This window comes from Sapajus apella, unplaced genomic scaffold, assembly GCF_009761245.1.
Source record: "Sapajus apella isolate SASKATOON/1434 unplaced genomic scaffold, GSC_monkey_1.0 scaffold89, whole genome shotgun sequence".
Taxonomy (NCBI): domain Eukaryota; kingdom Metazoa; phylum Chordata; class Mammalia; order Primates; family Cebidae; genus Sapajus; species Sapajus apella.
The window spans coordinates 425,833-448,590 of NW_022437029.1; the positions used below are offsets into that span (position 1 = coordinate 425,833).

General features: G+C 49.5%; 1 protein-coding gene and 1 long non-coding RNA gene across 3 annotated transcripts in view; one reads left to right on the top strand and one right to left on the bottom strand.

Moving 5' to 3' along the window:
• Positions 1 to 22,758, bottom strand: part of LOC116534725 — a 162,867-nt gene that overhangs the window by 50,830 nt on the left and 89,279 nt on the right. Inside the window, exon 2 of the long non-coding RNA XR_004261848.1 lies at positions 3,162 to 3,165. This is a non-coding gene — a long non-coding RNA (uncharacterized LOC116534725). The remainder of the gene's footprint in view (positions 1 to 3,161; positions 3,166 to 22,758) is intronic.
• ARID5A (AT-rich interaction domain 5A) overlaps positions 21,614 to 22,758 on the top strand; it is a 26,232-nt gene continuing 25,087 nt past the window's right edge. Inside the window, exon 1 of one of the 2 annotated variants that reach the window (XM_032255300.1) lies at positions 21,614 to 21,699. The gene's annotated coding sequence lies outside the window, so the exon portion shown is untranslated. The remainder of the gene's footprint in view (positions 21,700 to 22,758) is intronic. The other variant, XM_032255303.1, reaches the window with a different exon arrangement.

Here is a 22,758-nt window from a genome sequence, read left to right on the forward strand (position 1 = left end):
GGTATGTGGAGTTTACAAAGCAACCCAGATGATTCTGATGTGCAGCCAGGGTGGAGATTCACTGCTGCAGAGACCCTGGCACACAGAAGACTGAGTAATCTATGTTGCTGAAGCAACTGAATTGCATTTGCTGCATCCCAGGGCCTGCGAAGTTGTGCCCCTCCAACAGAGAGGAGGGATAAAGCAGACAGAAGAGGAGAGGAACTGATGGTCCCTCCAGCCTTACTAGAGCTGGAATTCCACTTCCCCAGAACCACTACAAAATGCAAATAGGCCCACAGACTGTCACACCAAATGTCTAGCTCCCAATGTGTTAGCACTGGAAAGAAGGCAAAGGTATTCTGGCCCCTCCATTTTTATTTTTGTTAGGGAAACTGAGGCTGGAGGGAAGGTGGCTTACTCTAACCTAGTGTTTCTCACTCACGTCACAATGTGCTTTCAAATCTCCTGGGGATCATGTTAAAACGCATTGACTCAGAAAGCCTGGGGCCCTACCTGGGATATGTGGACTCAACTTTTTTTTTTTTGAGACAGGGTCTCGCTGTCACTCAGGCTAGAGTGCAGTCGTATGATCATGGCCCACTACAACCTCAAACTCCCAGGCTCAAGCAATCCTTCCACCTCAGCCTCCTGAGTAGCTGGGACCACAGGTACACTCCAACATGCCCGCCTAATATTTTTGGTTTTGTAAAGACAGGGTCTAGCTATGTGGCCCAGGCTGGTTTCAATCTCCTGGCCTCAAGCAATCCTCCCATCTCAGCATCCCCAAGTGCTGGGACCCCAGGTGTGAGCCACCGCACCTGGCCAAGTGGACCCCACTTTAGGTGGCAAGCGCCTGGTGGGTTTGGAGCCTTGTGAGTGCCCTAACCCTCAACCTATGGGCTAAGCCCTTCCCAAGACCCCAGATCAAGGCCACAGTCAGTGACTGCTCTGGACTCAGCTAAGGGATGGCTAGTGCCATGTGTGTGCTCCACATTAGTGTGGGCTGCCTTGGGTGGTTCCCCAGAGCGCTGGAGCGGCGCACCTTGTTGATAAACCACATTCTCTTAAGAGAGGTATGTTTGGCATCTTATCAGAGAAGTTAAGTCTGAGCCTCAGACTGTCTAAAAAGTTACCCGGCAAGCTGTGGCCCTCAGGCCGCCCAAAGCCAGCAGGCTGGGATGGTGTAGTCCCATCAGCGGGACCTTGGGCCAGGGGCAGCTGGGGGGAAGGCAGGTCATTCTGAGGAGCTAAAGCCTGCCTAAGGCCTCACATCCAAGGGACAGGCATGCCTGCCACATACTCCATGTTTGTTTATTGAACAAACTGCCAGGGTTCAGCGCATGCCACCCCAAAATATGGCACTTTGGCACTTAAGACAACAGCAGAAGCAGGAAAACCTCTCTCACCTTCCCTTCGCCCAAATTCCCTGAAGTAGGCCATGAGGCCATGAGGCCTATCCTTACCGCTGAGGATTCGGGGACAGAAGAGAATCTGAACAGGGCTGGCCAACTCTCCTCGGTTTATTAACCCTTCCCCCTTTAGCCAATCACTTCTCCATGATGCCCACTCTTCATGAAACCAACACATAAAAATACAGATGTTCCCATTTCTTTGGGTCTTCATTTCTGAAGGTCCCGTGCCATGTAAAATTTGCATGAAATAAATTTGTGTGCTTTTCTCTTGCTGACCTGTCTTTTGTTATGGGGGTCCCAGCTATGAACCCAGCCACAGGTGAGGAAGATTCTACTTTTCCTCCCCTGCAGAATGCTACCATTCTTTTTTTTTTTTTTTTTTTTTTTTGAGACAGAGTCTCGCTCTGTCGCCCAGGCTGGAGAGTTGCCCAGGCTGGAATGCAGTGGCGTGACCTTGGCTCACTGCAACCTCCTCCTCCTGGGTTCAAGCGATTCTCCTGCCTCAGTCTCCCGAGTAGCTGGGACTACTGGCAGCAAGCCACCGAGCCCAGCTAATTTTTGTATTTTTAGTAGAGACACACCATGTTGGCCAGGATAGTCTTGATCTCTTGACCTTGTGATCCACCCGCCTCGACCTCACAAAGTGCTGGGATTACAGGTGTGAACTGCTGTGCCTGGCCCAAATGCCACCATTCTAAGTCCAGAACTTACCTGATAGTCCTCATGGCAGCTCCTCAAAAAGGTTCTGTTTATTGTAATCATTTCCATTATATAAGTGGGGAAACTGAGGCACACGATAGTTAAGTGGCTTGGTCAGCTCAGCAGGCAGGACATGACAAGCCTGGATTTGGCCCAGGCATTGTGGCCGGTGACCGTGTGCCTTGCCCGCTTCCAAGGCCCTCGCCGCGGGAACTCGGTCCCTTAGGAGCAGCCCCCCTATTAGGAACGTCTCCCCCACTGGACTGTGCGGATGCAGAGCAGGAGCTTTGTAGATAGGCCCAACTGCCTGCCGACACCTACTACCCCCTCCCCCCCACCACCGCCTCCCCCCCTACTACCCCCTGCCCTTGCCACCCCCTCCTCAGCTACCACCCCCTCCCCCCGCCCTGTGTGGCCCCTCGGCGCCCTGGCCGACCGCCCACAGCTCCCGCAGCCTTGCTGTTCTGGGCCCTTACTACCCCCTCCCGCCCTACTACCCTCTCCTCCCCTACTACTCCTTTTCCCCACTTCCCCTGCGCTCTCCTCCCCTCCCCTACCCTCCAGTGCCGCCAGCCCTGGCGGCGGCAAACCTTTGCTCGGAGAGGGGCGGGCCTGGGCCCTGGGGCGCGCGGCGGCCTCCGCCGGGCCGGGACTGCGGCAGCCCCTACTGGCGGCGGTCAGTACTGCAGGAGGCGTCGAGGGCCTGGGAGCCCCCAAAGCCCGAAGTGGCGCCCCAAAGGGAGGTCAGCGGCGCCGAGTCTCACAACACCGCAGCTCCCACACACCCGCCTCCCAGGGTGACGGTCGCCTCACCGGGACCCCTCCGTGGCAGGCGGCCTCGCTTGCCCAGAGCCCCATCACTACACACGCCTTCAAGCAGGTTATCTCTCAAGATGCCGGCCGCGCTCCGGGAAGAGCCGGGCAGGCAAAGAAGCCACGGCTGCCCCGCGCCCACGCCAGCCTGCGGCCCAGCGGGACCGGGAGCCCAGCCCAACCTGGGGCACTGTCAGGCAGCCCGGTCCCTCGTAGGCCTTGCCATTAAGGCCCTGGGACGCCTACCTATGACACTTGCCTGCCCTCATCGGTTCCCTGCCGGGCGGAAATCAGAGGGCAGGGGCTGCCCTGCCTAGAAACCAGCCCCAGAACATCAGGGCCGCGGGCGCTGTGGGCGGTAGGCCAGGGCGTGGAGGGGCCACACAGGGCAGTGTTTTGGGAGCTTTTGCACAAGGCACCAGTCCGCCAGCCTCACGGCCCAGCCACGCCACGCACGTGAACCAGGTGTGCTGGCCCAGAGCAGCGCTCTGCGCAACAGCCCCAGCCTGGAAACAAGCGAATGTCCGCTGTCGGGGGGACTGCACTGCTCAGATCCCGGGGAATGCAGGGTCCATTCCCCAGAGGCAGAGGCCGCTGTCCCACCCACACCCAGTCCAGGCCTGCGACTCCACGGGGCTGCCGCCTAAGCAGACCTGTCCCTGATCTCTGTCTCAGAGGCTGCTCCCGGCCCAACTTCCCACACGCATCAGCAGATCCTAAACTGCCACAGATGCACGCCATGGAATGCTGTGGCAATGAAAACAAATTACTGCTGCCTGCAACGACGTGGATAAACTTCACACCCGTGAGGCTGATAAGAGGAAAGACGCAAAGAATACCGCGTGCTGCCATTCATAGAAGTTCATGCAAAACCCATCCGTGGTGTTCGAAGCAGGACAAGCCTCCCTTTGGGAGTTAGTAACCGGCAGGGAAGCTGGAAATGTCCTGCACCTTGATCGGGTGGTGGTTACACAGGTATGTAGACGTACGAAAACATCTTTCCAGTCGGACCCTCAAATCATGTGTAAATCCTCATCTTCGTGGCATGTTAGCTAAGCCCTTCCAGCCCTAACAATATCATTCTGGCGGAGCTGGTGAGGTAGGGAACATCCACTCCGCCTGGGAAGACCAGCTCTGGAGGCCGGAGGGCTTGGCCAGCACTGCCGCCCAGTGGCCGGCAGCGGAACTGACCGCGGGCCTGATGCCCTCGAGGGAATGGGCCACAAAGGCTACGCCAGGGCCGCACCTGTGTCCTGGGCGCCGCCCTCAGCCACCAAGCCGGCCTGCCCACGAGCACCCAACAACTCTGGTGGTCCACTAAGCCCTCTGGGTCAATAGCTGCAGCCCCCACGGGGCCTTGGGGGTGGGAGGGAGGAGAGGGAGGCTAGCCTGTAGCACAGTACCAGCCCAGAGTTATTAATAGGTCTGGGCTATCACTTCGGTCCTGTTCCGGTCCTCCTGGGTCCTGATTCTGCCGGGCCCCTCCATGGCCTTCGTCCCTCCGGGTCCTGCCCCCTCCAGCACGGGAGCGCCCACTGGGCATGAATGGGGAGCCTGTCAGAGAGGTGAGCTGGAAGGGAGGCACAACTTCTAGGCCTGGCGTGGCTGCTCCCGCCTGTGTGTGAGGGAAGAGTCAAGTGCTACAAGAGGGCTGGGAAAACCAGGGGTGTCGTGGGTTGTTATGCCCAGGGAATGGGAGAAGGTTTTATGGAAGAAGCATTATTAAAATTGAGCCCTGAAAGATAAATAGGATTTCAACAGCCAAGAAAGGCAAGAAAGGCATTTCACGCAGAAGGAATGCACATGCAAAAGCATAGGAATGGAGACATGCACCGTGCTGTACGGTTGTATCAAGTAGGATTATGACCGCTTGCATGTAAGAGAATGTCCAAAAGAACAGTGGCTTGAGCAAGGTGTGTTCATTTCTTTTTCACATAAAATAAGCTGAAGATAGGCAGTCCAGCTAGTCATGACACCTCTGCAGTCATAGGAGACCCAGGCTTTCTCCACTCTTCAGTTCCATCATTCTAGCACTGGCCTCAAGGTCACTTCATGGACCAAAAGGGCTGCTGGAGCTCCAGCCAGTACATCAGAGGTCCAAGCATCAGGGAAGAGAAAGATCCAAATGGGCACTCCTCTAAGCTAAGCCAGCTTGCAATTAAGCTGATTTACTGGAGGGCCTATGTAATGCTTTCATTTATAGCTTATTGTCCAGAACCTTGTCACATGGCCACAGCTAGCTGCAAGGGAAACTAAGAAATGCAGTCTTTATTGGGAAGAGCAGCTAAAAATTGGGATTCTGTCATTAAGGAAGAAGAAGGAACTGGATGTTGGTGGGCAGCCAGCATTGCCTAGCCCAGGGTAGAGTGGAGCAGTGGTCCTTCAGCGTGTGGGGAGGGGGCAGCAAGGCAGCCCAGTCACAGGGGCTGTGCTGAAAAGGGGCTGAACTCTTCTGTAGCAAATAGGGGATTGCTGAAAGATTCTGAGCAGGAGCCAAGGGTCAAGGAACCTGGAGCTGTCTGCTTGGGGGAAAGAACCATCGGGCAAAAATGGAAGGATGCATGGAGGAGAAGAGAACTGTGAGGAAGTGATAAGGGCATGAGTCAGGGAAGAGCACCCCAAGAGAGCCAAGGCTAAGCCTGGCGACAGTGGGAGGATGCCAGGTCCCTGGGGAGGGACACAGATCTGCTGAGGATAGTTTGGGAGGAACACAGTAAGCACCAGATAGTTGTGTCTGAGGCCGTTGCTAGCCATCAAGTCAGGTGGCTCAAAAGCAACTGAGAATCCAAATGGAAGCTCAAGCAAGAGAACAGTGTGGGGACGTAGATCTGGGAGTGACCGGTCGTGCAGTGGTGGATGGGATCAGCCAGGCCGGGATCCAGTCGTTCAGACAGAGGACTCTGATGGACCTTTCGGGGTTACTAGGTAAGGAGAACAATGGAGTGACTAAGTGCATACATTTTTGGAGCCAGAGCTGGGTTCAAATCCAGACTTCACCACTTAATAGCCATAAGTCCATGGGCTGGCTGACAGCACTTTCTAAGCCTTAATTTTCTTGTGCAAAATGAGAATGAAGAGGCTTGCTGTGCGTGCTGACAGGAGGGCTGAATGAGTAATAAGCAGTACATTTCCACACAGGAAACTTCCACTAACCAGTAAATACCCGCTCTTACCAGTAAAACTCCCCCTACTGAAGAGGACATCAGTGCCTCTCTTGAGGCCATCACTGTTCCTGACAGTCCTCTCACTGCTCAGGCGAGATCACAAGCACTATGTCAGGGCCCTGAGCCCTCCGACCCAGCATGGCTAGGGCAGCCCCTGGCTCAGCCTCCTGCGCAGGGGCACCTGCAACCCCAGACAGGTGGGTCAAGAGGATTGTTATGCCTCCTGCCAGCAGGGAAAAGGGGCCATGGCGGGCCATGGCATGCCGTTTCCCTTAAAGGGCACAGTCAGGAAGAGCACGCATGGTCCAAACTTCAGCTCAAATCCCACTGGCCAAAACTTAGTGTGTGGCCACACCCAGCTGCAAGGAACTGGGAAGTGTAGGCTTTATTCTGGGCGATCATGTGCCCAGCTAGACAGAAATTAGAGTGGTCCAATATTACAATAGAGAAGGAGAGAATGGATATTGAGGGAAAGAGCAGCTGTAGGGTGCAGGGAAAGAGAGAGGGCATGGCATCCCAGGTGCAGGGTGGAGGAAGGCTCTGAGTGCTGGAAGACCCCATGCTCTTGGGACTGACGTGTGCCTTGTGCACATCACCTGGCACCCAGCCTGCAGGAACTCCATTATGGAGGCACTGAAGGGTGGGCAGGGAAGCTGTTGTAGCTGAGAACCAGCTCTGCTGGCCAGGAGGACAAATTGCCAACTTCTCTAGTAGAATTTTTCTAGATCCCTGGAGGTCCTTCTGGCTCCTCACCAGAGCCAAAATAGCGCAGAGAGGAAGAAAATATCTTCCTTCCACTCCTCTGAGTTTTGCCTATTGTCAAAGCTCATTGCAGCCATTGTCATTGTCTCTACTGCCCAGGCCTTAGGCAGTCCATCCTCCACAGGCAGGGAGTGACCATTCCCTAGGTCTCCTGACACCCCCTCCACCTTGGCAGAGCTAGGGCCAGATGTCCCCTGCCAGAGTGGACTCCAACCCATTCTGTCTCCTGAGAAGCCTCTCTTCTCCCCACTTGATTTTTTTTTTTTTCAAGATGGGGTCTTGCTCTGTCACCCAGGCTGGAGTGTGGTGGCATGATCTCGGTTCACTGCAACCTGCAACCTCTGCCTCCAGGGTTCAAGTGGCCTATACAAGTCACTCAGTCTTTCTGAGCCCAAGTTCCCCATCTGCAACGCTCCTAAGTCCCCCAGCCAGTGGGTGCTTTGCTGCTGACTGTGCTAGGTTATTTCTTGGTACTTGCAAAGGCCTGGCACATCATGAGCTCCCAGTGTGTGCTGACTGTCTGGCTGAAAGGATCAATGAGGCACTGAAGTCCCTTGTCAAGGCACAAACCAGGAGGTAAGTGCTTGTCCAGTCACAATGGAAGGCATTAATCACTTGATATCACTACAGAATCACTTGAACCCAGGAAGCGGAGGTTGCAGTGAGCCAAGATCAGGCTACTGCACTCCAGCCTGGGTGACAGAGACTTCATCTTAAAAAACATAAAAATAAAAATAAAATAAAGATCAAGCTCCTGAGTGAAATCTCGCAAGTCCTTTGAAAATGTGCAAAACAGAGGTACATATACTGGACAACATGCATCATTTTTAATCCACACTTCCTTGTTCTCAGGTTTGTTCTGGATCATCCAGGTGGTTAAGTCAGAGGCTACTGGGTGAGTATGGGGCTGCAGGCTTTGGACAGAACTGCAGATGCAGCATGCATGTGTTTTCGGGAGTCACTCCAAGTGGAGCCTGCAGGTGAGTGCATTAACCGAGTGGAGTGTGCTATTTTTGAGCTGAAGTAAGGAGACTTCCTGGATTCTCTGGATCCTCTTTCTTAATTTGGAGAGAAGCCCACTGCCTCCTCTTCAAGGGCTCCAGGGACTCCAGGGTGGGTGGGATCAGTAAGGCTCCCTGTATTAGTTCATTTTCATGCTGCTGATAAAGACATATCCAAGACTGGGCAATTTACAAAAGAAAGAGGTTTTTTGGACATACAGTTCTACATGGCTGGGGAGGCCTCACAATCATGGTGGAAAGGAAGGAGGAGCAAGTCACATCTTACATGGATGGTATCAGGCAAAGGAGGGAGTTTGTGCAGAGAAACTCCGGTTTTTAAAACTATTACATCTTGTGAGACCCATTCACTATCACAAGAACAGCATCGGAAAAGAACCCCCATGATTCAATCATCTCCCACCAAGTCCCTCATAACGTGTGGAAATTATGGGAGCTACAAGATGAGATTTGGGTGGGGACACAGAGCCAAACCATATCACTCCCTTGACAGGTCCCCTGGCTCCTCCTTACCCCATTTCTTCCTTCTCCAAATTTTCCTTCTCCTTGTCTCATTTCCTGTGGATGTTTTCTTCTCTGCAGCCCAGTACACCCAAGCAGCGTCTTTCCCTTTGATTTTACTGAGGTAACATTGACACAGACATTTGTGAGCAGCAACTTTTATTGAAGGTTTAGGGTCACAGAGTGTGTGAGCAGGGACACAAGGCTTACGGTACAGCTCAGCACAGAGGACCAAGTTAAATTGAATCTCAAGCAACCACTATTTATTTTCTTTCTCTCTCATTCTTTTAGAGACACAATATTTCTCTGTCACCCAGGCTGGAGAGCAGTGATGCAATCATAGCTCATTGTAGCCTCGAACTCCTGGGCTCAAGTGATCCTCCTGCCTCAGCCTTCTGGGCAGCTGGGACTATAGACACCTGCCACCTTGCCTGATAAATTTTAAAAAATTTTTGTTTGTAGATTTGATGTCCTGGTCCAAAAAAAAATTTTTTTTTGTAGAGGTGCAGGTTTCACTATGTTGTTCAAGCTGGTCTTGAACTTCTGGACTCCAACAATCCTCCTGCCTCAGCCTCCCAAAGTCCTGGGATTCCAAGTGTGAGCCACCACACACCTCCAACCACTATTTTCGAGGGCCCTGCAATGTTTCTGCCAGCATGACCTTACACTGTCTTCATAAGCCATGTGCCTTCATAAGCCACAGCATTCCTTCACCCCCAGCCCCCTCATTCATCCTCTCTTGGAGCCAGTTCAAATCTCCTCACCCCCAAATCTGTTTCTCATGCAGAGCAGCACAGCTTCCCCTCTGAACTAATATTATCCCCAGGCCTAACTTTGCATGCCCCCAAATCTCCCTGAGGTGTTCTGCTAAATATCAAGACCACTGCTTTCAGATTCTGACAACATCATGGATTCAGCTAATATTGATGCCATATCCCCTGCCAACACTGAGAAACTCAGAACCAAATATAAGTGAAAGATATTAGAACCAGAGTAGAACCTGAAAAAGGAGTGGATAAGCACCAAGGTGTTGGGTGTACAAAGAGAACTTAGAGCCAGAGCTGGGCTTTGACCCAGGTGGCCCAATGAGAAACTGGATGTGGATGTAGGCGCCACCAACAGAAGCTGGCGGTTCAACACCCATCTAGGATCCAGAGGCGTGGCCTTACAGAGAACTGCAACTGAGACCCCTGTAAAAAGCAAGAACCCTGGAAGGATGGCCCCTCAGAAAAGAATTACCCACAAAACTAGAAGGTGCCACATGAATTTTGTCTTTGCCCAGGCCTCTGGGTGGGAGAAAAGTTTCCTGGGAAAAATCAAAACTGAAAACCAAAACTATTCATGAAGGTGGCAGCCAAATTTATCATATCCATATGGCAAAGAATTCCCAAGCTGAGAAACTGCACAAAAATGTTTCCCCAATGAGCCCTTGGGGACAGTTGGCAGAAACAAATACAAAACATCTCTGTGGCCATTTTCACAATCCAGAACACATAGGATTCCCATAGAACAAAACAACTCCACTGCAGATGAGTTCACAAAGAGCAGATACAAATTATATGAAGCAGCTCTGCCATGAAGGAGAGCCAGTAGGAACAACACACAGGAAAGTCATTATCTCCAAGAACTTGAAATAATAGGACAAGCTGAAAGAAATATAAAGTTAGCATATTAAAATGATTAAAAATACAAAGGAAGGAATAAAAATGATAATGAATAGGATACTGTGAAAAATGACAGATCTGGAAAAGAACCATGGAAATGAAAGAATGTAGTTATTGAATTTGTGAACACAATATACAGGCAAGCCAGCAGATTAGGCACAGCTGAATTGAGAATAAGTAGACTGGAAGGCATCTGCAGAAATTCACCAGAACTCTGCATATTTGAAATATTTGAAAGAAAAGCTAAGAGACATGGATAATAAAATGAGAAAGTTAAATATACAACTAATAGGAATTCCAGAGGAAAAAATCAAAATGAATCAGAAAGTGACAATATTTGCCACATTCAAGAAAATAATGCATGAAGTTTTTCTAGAACAGGAAATAAACATGAATCTTCAGATTGAGGAGGCACATTGATTCCTGGGCATGATAAATAAAAATAAATACACAAAGAGATATTGCAGAACACCAAAGATAAATCTTAAAAGCAATTAGGGAGAAAATACAGCTTACTTTAAAAGGATCAATAATTAGATTGGAGACAAACTTTTACAATAATATAGGCCATAAAACAATAAGCATAAATATATTCAATGTGCTGAGGGAAAATAACCATGAACTTCAAGTTCCATACCCATGAAAATTATAATTCAAGAGTAAGGAGGAAAAGATATTTGCAGACAAAAACAAGACGTATCACTCAATATCCTCACTGAAAGAATTGCTGCAGGATGTATATTGCAGGAAGGAAACGGAACCCATGGGAAATATATGCAATCAAAGTGTCCCAATTATCTTTTGGAGGTATAACAAACCACACCAAATTTAGTGAAGTGAAAGAACAGCCATTTTATTATGCTCACAGATTTTGTGGGTTAGGAAGTCAGATACAGCAAGGATGGCTCGCCCTTTTTTTTTTTTTTTTTTTTTTTTTTGAGATGCCATTTCACTCTTGTTGCCCAGGCTGGATTACAACAGTGTCACACCTTGGTTCACTGCAACCTCTACCTCCCAGGTTCAAGTGATTCTCCTGCCTCAGCCTCCCAAGTAGCTGAGATTACAGGCGTGCGCCATCACACCCAGCTAATTTTTGTATTTTTAGTAGAAACGGGGTTTCACCATGTTGGTCAGGCTGGTCTCGAACTCCTGGCCTCCAGTGATCCACCCACCTTGGCCTCCCAGAGCGCTGAGATTACAGGTGTGAGCCACTAAGCCTGGCCAGCTTGACTTTTTAAATGATGTCTGGGGCTCCAGCTGGAAAGTCTTGAATGGCTGAGGATGGATCATGTGGCTGAGGGCTGGAAGCATCTGGAGGCCCCTTCACTCACATTTCTGGCATCTGAGCTAAGATTACTCAAAGACTATGCTGAGTGGAGACTGTTGACTGTAACATCTTCAAAATGGCCTCTTAATGGGACTGTCCAGAGAGCAAGTGCTCCAAAGAACCAGGGAGAGGATGCATGACCTTTTCTAACCCAGCCTCAGAAGTCACACCTACATTCTAGTGACTAAAACAAGTCACTAAGGTCATCCCAAATTTAAAAGAAGAAGAATTAGATTCCATGTCTTGATGGGGGGCGTCAAGGTCATACTGCAGAAGAGCATGTGAAATGGGAGCTATGGTTGCTTCTATCTTTAAAAAATACAAATTGCCAGCTGGGTGCGGTTGCTCACACCTGTAATGCCAGCACTTTGGGAGGCCAGGGCTGGAAGATCACAAGGTCAGAAGTTTGAGACCAGCCTGGCCAACATGGTGAAACCCCGTCTCTACTGAAAATACAAAAATTAGCTGGGCATGGTGGCAGATGCCTGTAATCACAGCTAGTCAGCGACTGAGGCAAGAGAATCGCTTGAAACAGGAAGGCGAGGGTTGCAGTGAGCCAAGATCATGCCACTGCACTCCAGCCTGGGTAACATGAGCAAAACTCTGTCACAAAAAACAAACAAACTGCCACAGTAAACAAAACAAATGTATTCATTATAAACCTAAGTAGTCGTTGAGCTGGGCCTGGTGACTTGAACCTGTAACCTCAACTATTCAGGAGGCTGATGCTGGGGATTACTTGAGGGCAGGAGTTTGAGACCAACCTGGGCAACATAGCAAGACCTTGGATCCTACAAAAACATTTAAAAAAATAATAATAAGTTGGGCGTGGTGGCATGTGCCTGCAGTCCTAGGAGGCTGAGGTGGGAGGATCCTTTGAGCCCAGGAGCTGGAGGCCGCAGTGAACTATCATCATGCCACTGCACTCCAGCCTGGGCAACAGAGAGGACCCCATCTCTAAAAAGAAAAAAAAAAGTCATTGATTTATACCAATAACCACAATAATGAATAATTTGGAATGTTAAAAATAAGATGAAAATAAAACATTAGATGACAATACATGGAAAATGGGAGGTGTGTGACTGGAGTTGAAGCTTTTAAGATCCTTGCTTGGGAGGGCCATAACGATATAGGCCAGGTAGAGTGGCTCATGCTTGTAATCCAGCACTTGGGAAGCTAAGACAGGAGAATCTCTTGAGGTTAAGAATTCCAGACCAGGATGAGCAACGTAGCAAGACTCTGTCTCCACAAAAATAATTTTTCTAAACTTAGCCAGGCCTGGAGGTATGCACCTATAGTCCTAGCTACTTGGGAGGCTGAGGTGGTAGGATCCCTTGAGCCCAAGGGTTTGAGGCTGCAGTGAGTTATGCTCATGCCACTGTACTCCAGCCTGAGTGATGGAGTAAGTCCTATCTCTTACAAAATAAAATTATATTAATTTTATTAATATATTAATAAATATATTAATATTTATTAATATTATTAATAATATTTATTATTAATAATTAATATATTAATATAATTAATGATTAATATAATTATATTAATTAAATATATTGATTTATCCCTTGTTAAATTAAATACACATGATAGAAATATAAGTTAGCTACTAAAAGAATCAAAATATGATGTATAATTTTCAGAGCAGTATAAGGAAAGGGGGTAGAGATAAAGAAAATTTGATCATTATAACAGACACTAGCAGGCCGGGCATGGTGGCTCTCCCTATAATGCCAGTACTTTGGGAGGCCGAGGCGGGTGGATCATCTGAGGTCAGGAGTTCAAGACCAGCCTGGGCAAAATGGTGAAACCCCATCTCTACTAAAAATACGAAAATTAGCTGGGTGTGGGGGTATGCAACTGTAGTCCCAGCTACTCCAGAGGCTGAGGCACAAGAATTGCTTGAACCCGGGAGGAGGAAGTTGCAGTGAGCCACTCCAGCCTGGTTGACAGAGAGAGAATCTGTCAACAACAACAACAACAACAAAAAAGGCACTAACAAAGGGAGGAAAAAAGCAAAGCAAAAACATGACAAATATAAACTGGGCACAGTGGCTCATGTCTGTAATCCCAGCACTTTGGGAGGCCAAAGTGGGTGGATTACTTGAGGCCAGGAGTTCAAGACCAGCCTGGGCAACATGGTAAAAGCCCGTCTCTATCAAAAATACGAAATTAGCCAGGTGTGGTGGCATATGCCTGTAGTCCCAGCTACTCGGGAAGCTGAGGCAGGGGAATCACTTGAACCCAGGAGGCAGAAATTGCAGTGAGCCAAGATTGCACCACTGCACTCCAGCCTAGGCAACAGAGTAAGACTGTCTCAAAAAAAAAAAAAAGAAAGAAAGGAAAGAAAAGGAAATATAAAAATAAGTAAAACTGCAGAATTAAATACAAATATATAAATAATAATACATGTAAATTGACTAGATTTTTCATTTAAATAACAGCTTCTCAGATTATATTTCTTAAATTTTAGCTATATGTTATTTATAAAAGATACACCTAAAACATAATGACACAGAAATATTGGGAGTATTTCTATACTAAGCAGATACTAACCAAAAGAAAGATGGTGTAGCAATATTAGTATTAGGCAAAATAGACTTTAAGGCAAAAGTCATCACTAAGAAAAAGGTGTCATTATATAATGATAAAAAGAATAAGTCACCAATAGGATAAAACAATGTTGAACCTGCTTGCAACTAATAACTCTAAAAGAAAGCAAACAGGTACAGAACTACAAGAAAAAAAACTGTCAATGTCACCATTATACTGAGAGACTTTAAACAAAGGGTTATCAACTCCAGACCTTCACGTTAGAATCACAGATGCTTTAAGATTATAATCGGTCCTTTAATGTGATCTAATTCTAGACACAATTTCTTCATCTGCCAGTCTGTGAAAACTGAAGGAGGCAGTACAGAGCTTTGTCCTCATGCTGGCTGAAGAACTGCACACTTGTTAGGCAGCAGAAATGTGCATGGCCAGATGTTTTTTACTAAAATAGTCATGTTTTTTCTGCCACAAATACATGAGCCTCAAAGAGTGGCAGCTGTCCTAAACAGATTTCTTTTAAATCTACTAGAGCCCCTACTTTACACTTAGCTCCTTAAGATACTATATTGCAATAATCTGAGTTTCTTTCAATTAAATCATGTTTCTCAACCCATTCACAGATGCTTGTATGTGTATTATATGTTCACATATTATAAATTAGCAATGGTGAATGCTTAAAAAATTTTTTTATCTCATTCAACCTCTGGTTTACAGATAAGGAAACAGATCCAGAAAGAATAATAAGTTTCCCAGAGACTTAGGCTCCTGTAGTAACTGAGAGGCATCAGAACCTGTCCCCTGATTCCACTTCAGCCTTACTCTACCTCCCCAGAAGAAAAAAAGGAAGTGACAACAAGGAAAGGGTGAGGTTTACACCAGGAAATTCAAACTCCCAAAAATCCCCAGCTGACTTCTACTTACACCTCATTGTCCAGTACTAGGTCCTAAGACTACCCCTAATTGCAAGGGATGATGGGAGGTATAATTTGCTTGCCAATCCTTTCAAAATCAGTGTTCTGCCACATACTGCATCAACAACAAATTAACCTACATTTGTTGGTTGGCTACTGTTTTAAGGACCTGGCTCAAGTCTTTACCTCCAGATATCTTAGATTAGGGATATTTCCCCCTTATGTTGCTCTTGCTGCATTGTATCATAGTTATTCACAACTTTCTCCAGTAACTAAATAAGATTTTTGAAGTCAGGAACTGTTGTGGCAAGGAGGAAAATAAGCTAGTGTAGGAGAGCACTTGTGAAGTTTTCTATGCTGTACATATACAAAGTGATATTTTTTTCTCTTTTCTTCTTTTTTTTTTTTTTTTTTTTTTTTTTTTTTTTTTTGTGACAGAGCCTTGCTTTGTCACCCAGGCTGGAGTGCAGTGGCACAGTCTTGTCTCACTGCAACCTTCGCTCTGCCAAGTTCGAGCAATTCTCCTGCCTCAGCCTCCCGAACAACTGGGACTACAGGAACGTGCCACCATGCCCAGCTAATTTTTTGCATTTTTAGTAGAGACGGGGTTTCACCATATTGACCAAGCCAGTCTTGAGCTCCTGACCTCGTGATTTGCCCACCTCAGAGTCCCAAAGTGCTGGGATTACAGATAAGGAAACAGATCCAGAGAGAATAATGAGTTTCCCAGAATCTTAAGGCTCCTGTAGTGACTGAGAGGCATCAGCACTATGATGCAGTATGTGGCAGAGCCACTGCACCTGGCCACAAAGTGATATTTTCAATATGAATAGCAAGAATGCTTTTTGCACAATCTCCTCCACCCTGGATGCTACAGTTTGGATGTGTTCCCCCAAAATTCATGTGTTGGAAGCTTGTCCTCATTGTGGTTGTATTAAGAGGTGAAATCTTTAAGAGATAATTAGGTCATGAGGGCTCTGCCCTCCGGAATGGATTAATGCTATTATACAAGAATGAATAAGGAGTTATCACCGGGGTGGGCTCCTGATAAAAAGGATGAATTCAGCTGATTTCCTCTCTCTGTCTCTCCTGCCCTTGCTTTCACCTCTGCCTTCTGCCACAGAATGGCCCTCACCAGATGCTCTTGAATTTCCCAACCTCCAGAACAATGAGCCGAATAGATTTTCATTCTTTATAAATTACCCAGTCTGTGGCATTCTGTTACAGCAACAAAAAAAGAACTAAGTGACCAGTGGCACTATCTCTGCACACCGTACGTGCTCAGCATGTGTGTACTCTATCAAACGATACAAGATTTGTGCGTCCCCCTCCCTCCTCTCCCACCCTCCAGCTTCTGGGTGTGCAGGAGCTCAGGCACCACGGCGGGCCTCTATGTGCCCCAGGATGCTGGCTCTGAGTGGACAAAAGTGAGTCTAAGGGGAGTGGGACACCTTATACTACTGCAGGCCCTGTGCCAGTGTGGCAGGCCTCTGTATGAAGGCTGTGTGAGGGCCTGGGCTGGGCTGTGGGGAGGAAGAAAGAGAAGCGGAGAGGCAGGACAGACTGAGCTGGAGGGAAAAAGAAGAGGGACTGAATACTGATGAAGTCTAAACATAGCCTTTGTCCCCATCCCAGAAACCAAAGCCTACAGTGCTCCACCCTCAGTCTGCAGGGCTCTGCCCAGCACCGCACTGGCTGCTTCTCTGAGCAGCCCTGAGCCAAGGGCAGGAGGCAGGTTGTAAGCCTAGGAACTGCCCCAGGCTGACTTTTCACACACTAGTCTCATTGCATCTTCACATCATCACCAAAAGGTAAGTATTTCCATTTTACAGGTAAGGTGAGTAAGGCCCAGAGATGGAAGTGGCCTGCCCAAGGCCACCCAGTAAGGGACAGGGCTGCTGGTTGATCTGACTGAACTCCATGCCCTTTCATAGGACTGTGCCTCTGATGCAGGGAACCAGTAGGCACCCAGGCCTCATCTCTGAGCAGATAGCGCTGCATCAGTGGGGACAAGGCAGTGGCCCTGCAAGGGGAGGTGCCTGGTTGCCACCCTCCCCATTTGTGACTGACTCCTCCCCCTCCACAGCCAGCAGGAGCAATTTCGTGGAGCTGGGGGGGGGTCCCATGGGCTCCTACTTCCAGGCAGCTTCTCAACTCTTCAATTTAGATCGATTTTGGGGCAGGTCAAGAAAAAGCTGCCTAGCAGGCTGGGGGCAATGGCTCACACCTGTAATCCCAACACTTTGGGAGGCCAAGGCAGGCAGATCACTTGAGGTCAGGAGTTTGAGACCAGCCTGGCCAACATGGTAAAACCCTGTCTCTACTAATAAAAATACAAAAAAAAAAAAAAAAAAGAAGAAATTAACTGGGCGTGGTGCACGCCTCTGCAATCCCAGCTACTTGGGAGGCTGAGGCACGAGAGTGGCTTGAACCCAGGAGGCAGAGGTTGCAGTGAGCCAAGATCACACCACTGTGCTCCAGCCTGAGTGGCAGAGCAAGACTCTGTCAAAAAAAAAAAAAAAAAGGAGGCTAGGCACAGTGGCTCACGCCTGTAATCCCAGCATTTTGGGAAGTCGAGGTGGGTGTATCACCTGATGTCAGGAGTTCAAGACCAGCCTGATCAACATGGAGAAATCCCGTCTCTATTAAAAACACAAAATTAGAGGGCCGTGGTGGTGCATGCCTGTAATCCCAGCTATTTGGGAGGTTGAGGCAGAATAGCTTGAACTGGGGAGGTGGACGTTGCAGTGAGCCAGGATCATGCCATTGCACTCTAGCCTGGGCAACAAGAGTGAAACTGTCTCAAAAATGAGAGAAGAGAGGGAGAGGGAGAGGGAGAAGGAGAGGGAGAGGGAGAGGGAGAGAAAGAAGAAGAAGAAAAAAGAAGAAAGAAGAAGAAGAAGGAGGGGAGGAAAGAAGAAGAAGAGGAAAGAAGAAGAAGAAGAAGGAGGAGGAGGAGGAGAAGGAAGAAGGAGAAGAAGAAGAAGGAGGAGGAGGAGGAGGGGAGGAAAGAAGAAGAAGAAGAAAAGGAAAGAAGAAGGAGGAGGAGGAGGAGAAGAAAGAAGGAGGAGAAGAAGAAGAAGAGGAGGAGGAAGGAGGGAAGGGAAGAGAAGCGAAGCGAAGAGAAGAAGAAGAGGAGGGAAGGGAAGGGAAGGGAAGAAGGGAAGGGAAGGGAGAAGAGGGGAGGGGAGGGGGGAGGGAGAGCAGGCTCCCTAGAATGCACCAGGATTACTTGAACCCAAGAAGCTTAGGTTACAGTGAGCCAAGATGCACCACTGTACTCCAGCCTGGGCAACAGAGCAAGACTCTGTTGTAAGAAGAAAAGGAAGGAGAAGAAAAGAAAAGAATAGAACTTTCTAGAATGCACCAGGCCAAGACTAAGATCTAGACCCCTCCCCAGCACTCCCAATCCCCCATAGTTGCTGGGGATCCAGAGCCTGTCCTACTCTTCCCTGGACCAGGGTGCCCTGCCTGACTTCTCAGTGGCCAGGGTGCCCCCTTCTCTGTCTCTTTCCTGGCTAGCCCTCTGGCAACAGAGTGGGTCCTGTGCTGTGCAGGGGGCATGGGTGACACAGTGTGGGGTGAAACAGAATCCCAGGAAGGCCGAGCCCAGGCCATGCCGTTCATCTGCCAACCCTTTCCCAGAGGAAGCACAACAAACTCAAAGAGAATGTATGGGCTCCAGACCAAAGGTCCTTGGTTCATTGCATGCAGCTCTCACAGCTGCAATGGCTTTTATGAGAAAGCAGCAAATCATAAGAAAACTATCTCCTTGGGAGGACTTAATTGGGACAGAAACTGCAGATGGATGCCAGATGTGCAACGGCATCCAAACCAGAGTCCCAAATCCCCATGAAGATCCTTGGTCGACTCTCCTGTTCCTTTGACCAGGTAATAGGAGTCCTAACAGAGGTAGCAATGGCTCTATTTCTAAAGTACGCACGGTATGCTATGCACTGCTTTTATTTCTAGTTCCTTTCATTACCTAGAGAGGCATTGCTCTGCACATTTCACAGATAAGGAAACTGAGGTTACTGAGGTTAGGTAACTCGACCAAGGTCACATATTTAGAAAGTGGTGGAACTTTTCAAAATACTAAGTTGGGGAAATGCTCATCATTTGTAGAAAAATTTTCAATAAGGCATTAGAACACAGGTTTCCAGTTAACCCTCAGTTACCCAGAAAAGTGAATTCCCCAGAACGCCCTGCACATCATGTATGCCTGTGTACGTGCATGCACTTGAATATTCTGATTAGCAGAGCTCATGATAAACAGGCCAGACTACAGGGGAAAAAATATATACAGAAACCAGCAACCAAATTCTCTGAATTCATCGCGTGCTTGGAGATCCCCAGGTAAAAGGTTAGCAAAACATACCTTGTTCCAAGTAACTGGCCAGGGATGGAGTGTGAAGCAGCCACCGCTACTAGGGGCACGGCATTCATTGAAGTCTCCTCCCCACCCCTAACGCCCTCAGGCAGCAGATCCAGGTTTGCCAGGCCACCACCCTCCCCTGACTGCAGTGCAGGCACCAGATCCTGCCCCACCCCTGATCAGCAGTGTGGCCTCGAGCACACCACTTTCCTCTCTGGGCCTTGGCTTTCCTGTCTGCAAAATCAGGGCACAGTGATAAAGGGCTCGGAGGGAAATTTGATGGATTGGTTGGTGATCCCAGGCTCCCACCCCTTAGGAGGGCTCCTCCCTCCAGAGGGCTCTTGGACCTTGGGGATCCCAGGTGGGGGCCTTCATGGGAAGCAGAAGTGATCTCTGAGACCTCTGCAGGCTTCTCTCCTCCCTCCACAAGGCTGAGCAGGCAGCCTGATGTCTCAGCCACCCCTCATTTCCCTACTACCCTTCAACAGGGTTAGAGTTCCTGTGAAAGCTTCACTGCTATGCAAGAAGGCAGGATGCTCTCCCACATGGAGGCGCGCCGAGACAGTCCACGGGACACATGCGCACAAGCTCAAGTGTGATCAAGCCCCTCCACATCACCGGCATGGCATTCTAAACAGGAGCTCAGAGACCTTCTGGGCCAGATCTAGGGCAGCCCTTGCCAATCCACTGGTGTCAATCCCTTGACACCAGTGACAGACTGGTGTCGGGGTACCAGGGCAGTGAGGACTCCCAGAATGTACACAGTATGGCAGGACCCACTCGGCGCCCTGTCCTTCCTCCAAGTTCCCACTTGGCATCTTAAAATGGAGATGGAGCCAGACACAGTGACTTAACGCCTGTAATCCCAGCACTTCAGGAGGCTAAAGTGGGCGGATCACTTGACCCAGGCATTCAAGACCAGCCTGGACAAGATAGCGAGATCCTATCTCCGTGAACAATTTTAAAAGATTAGACAGGCGTGGTGGTGCATGCTTATGATTATGGCTGCTCAGGAGGCTGAGGTAGGAGAATCACTTGAGCCCAGAGGTCCAAGGCTGCAGTGAGCTGAGATTGCCCCACTGCACTTCAGCCTGGGTGACAGGGCAAGACTCTGTCTCAAAAAAAAAAAAAAAAAAAAAAGAGAGAGAGTGAGAGATGCTCCCAGCTTTCTTCTGAGAGCAAGGTGCTCCCTCACCCCTTGGGATTAACAGTCAACACAGCCCCCTCTAAGCCACTTATTATGATATTGACATACTTCAGTATCAGTGCCAGTGACTGCTCCAAGTCCCAGCATGGCTGGGACCACCCTGGTGCCTTCCTCCTCTTAAGACTCCTCAGCAGTGTGACAACTGAGGGACGGGTGACAGTAGGTCTTCTGGTAGGTCAGGAGCTGTGATGACCCAGCCCTGCCAGCCCACTCCGTAGCATCACGCTGTGCAGGGAGGCAGGGATTGCAGGCACCTGCATCCTCCTCACAGGCTCAGCTGACCCCGAAGGTCCCGGAGCTTAGCTGTGTTCGGTGCCTGTCCTTGTGTGTGGTCGCAGCAGCCAGGCTGTGTGTGCAGGGCTGTGTCACAACATCTCACTGTCTGCAGGACTGTTGCCCGTGACAGCAGCTGTGTGCCTGGCCCTGCCTGGAAGCTCAGGAGGGTCCTGCTTACAGGGCAAATTTTGTGCTGAGACAGTGCGCTGGGCTGAGAGGCCAGGTGTTCTGGGCAGCCCAGGAAACCAGCCCAGCTGTCAGCATCTCCTGCCCACACCTGTCCTGAGGTCAGAATGAACTAGAGTCCAGCAGGTTCCCAGAGCCAGACAGGTTCTGCGCCTGCAAAGCCTGGGTCCCTGCTTCAGACTGAGGAGAGCGGGGACCTGAAGAGAATGCATATGGGCACCTAAGACTGGACTCAGGGATTAGGAGGGGGCAGATGGGAGCCTCTGGGCCTGCCCCCCCCATGCCACCCTGGTAATTCCGCCTGAAACAAATGATTAGCCTCTTTGTATAGACCAATGTTCTCTCTGGGGCATGTCAGTTCAGTAAAACCCTGTTCATTTGGGCCCTACTGTGACCTCTAGGAAGCTGGCCAATGGGCAGGCACCGATGGGGGCAGGTGACAGGGGTGTTGAATCTGCTGAAGTGGTTTTTTCTTTTCAAGTTAGTTTCAAGTTGGTCTCTAGAATGCAAGCTTGTCCAATGCGTGGCCCAACACAAATTCATACGCTTTCTTAAAACACTGAGGTATTTTTGCGATTTTTTTTTTTTTTAGCTCACCTGGCTATCGGTAGTGTTAGTGTATTTTACATATGATCCAAGACAATTGTTCAACTTCAAAAGACAGGACGCTCCTGCAGTAAGACGGCAGACCCCTCCAAGAGTGGGTGGAGCCCCTAGCAGTGTCCATATGATAAGTCCAGAGAAACCACATGCAGATGTGTGCAGGAATGTGCGTGCTGCTGGAACAGAGGCCTGAGGGGTCTGCCCAGCGTCCTGAGAACCCGGGAGAGCAGGGCCAGCTGGGACAGGTAGAGAAAGGCCTGGGGGGGGCGGGGCGCGACGGTCGGGCTGGCAGAGCCTGCGGGACTGGAGGAGGCGCCCTCCTCTCAGCTGCTCTTCCTGCTCCTTTCGGTGGCGAGGCTGTGTGGGCCTGGGGCTTTCGGCGGGGCCCGAGGGGCCGGCGAGGCTGCGGCCCCGGAGCCCCCTGCCTGGCAGCATTTGGGCCCCAGAGAAATATCGGCGCTTTGGCTAACCGAATTATTCTTTCGGTTTGAGCCAGCTCCCCTTTTTGAGTCAGATCCGGCGCCAGGGCCAGAAGAGCGCTTTCTGAAACCCTAGCGTGGTCCTGGGTGGGGGTGGGGTAGGGTAGGGGGACGCGGCCGAGGCGCTGGGCGCCCGCCCCGCCCTACTTTCCCCCCGCCCCCAGCCCGGTGCCGCCCCCTCCGCCCCCAGCCGCAGCCCAGAAGCTGGAGCCGGTGCCCAGAAGAGCCAGGCAGCCCGCAGGGGTCGCTCAGGGCTGGGGCAGGGGCTGGGTCGACTATGCTCGTGCTTAGGGCACCACAATAAAAAAGAATAATGCTTGGAAAGAATTTGGTTTCCCAACGAGCATCGAAAATCGCCGTTACGGGGAAATGTCAAACTCTTGAGGGACTTCCTTACATTAATCTAATTGTCCCGGGTTGTTTTTATTTCTCATTATGCTGGGTGGATGGGCATGATGATCTTTTTCAGGGTTTAAAGCCTCCTCCACGGTCCCTGGGGGGCCTCCGGCATTGGTGCCTCCCCAGGACACCCTGATGTCTCCGAGGCCCCATTTCAATTCCCTGGGGTCCCGGGCTGCCCAGCTGTTATTTTGCAGAATTTCTCTCCCACAGTGTCACCAGTAGTTCTGCTTATGGCTCCTGCCACTGAGTCACAAGGGGAGGAGGGGATTTCTGAGCTGTTTCAACACTTACCCAGAATATTAGGGGTTTCAGGCAGCCCTTGTTTATTTAAAAAAAAAAAAAAGAAGAAGAAGAAAAGAAGAAGAAGAAGAAGAAGAAGAAGAAGAAGAAGAAGAAGAAGAAGAAGAAGAAGAAGAAGAAGAA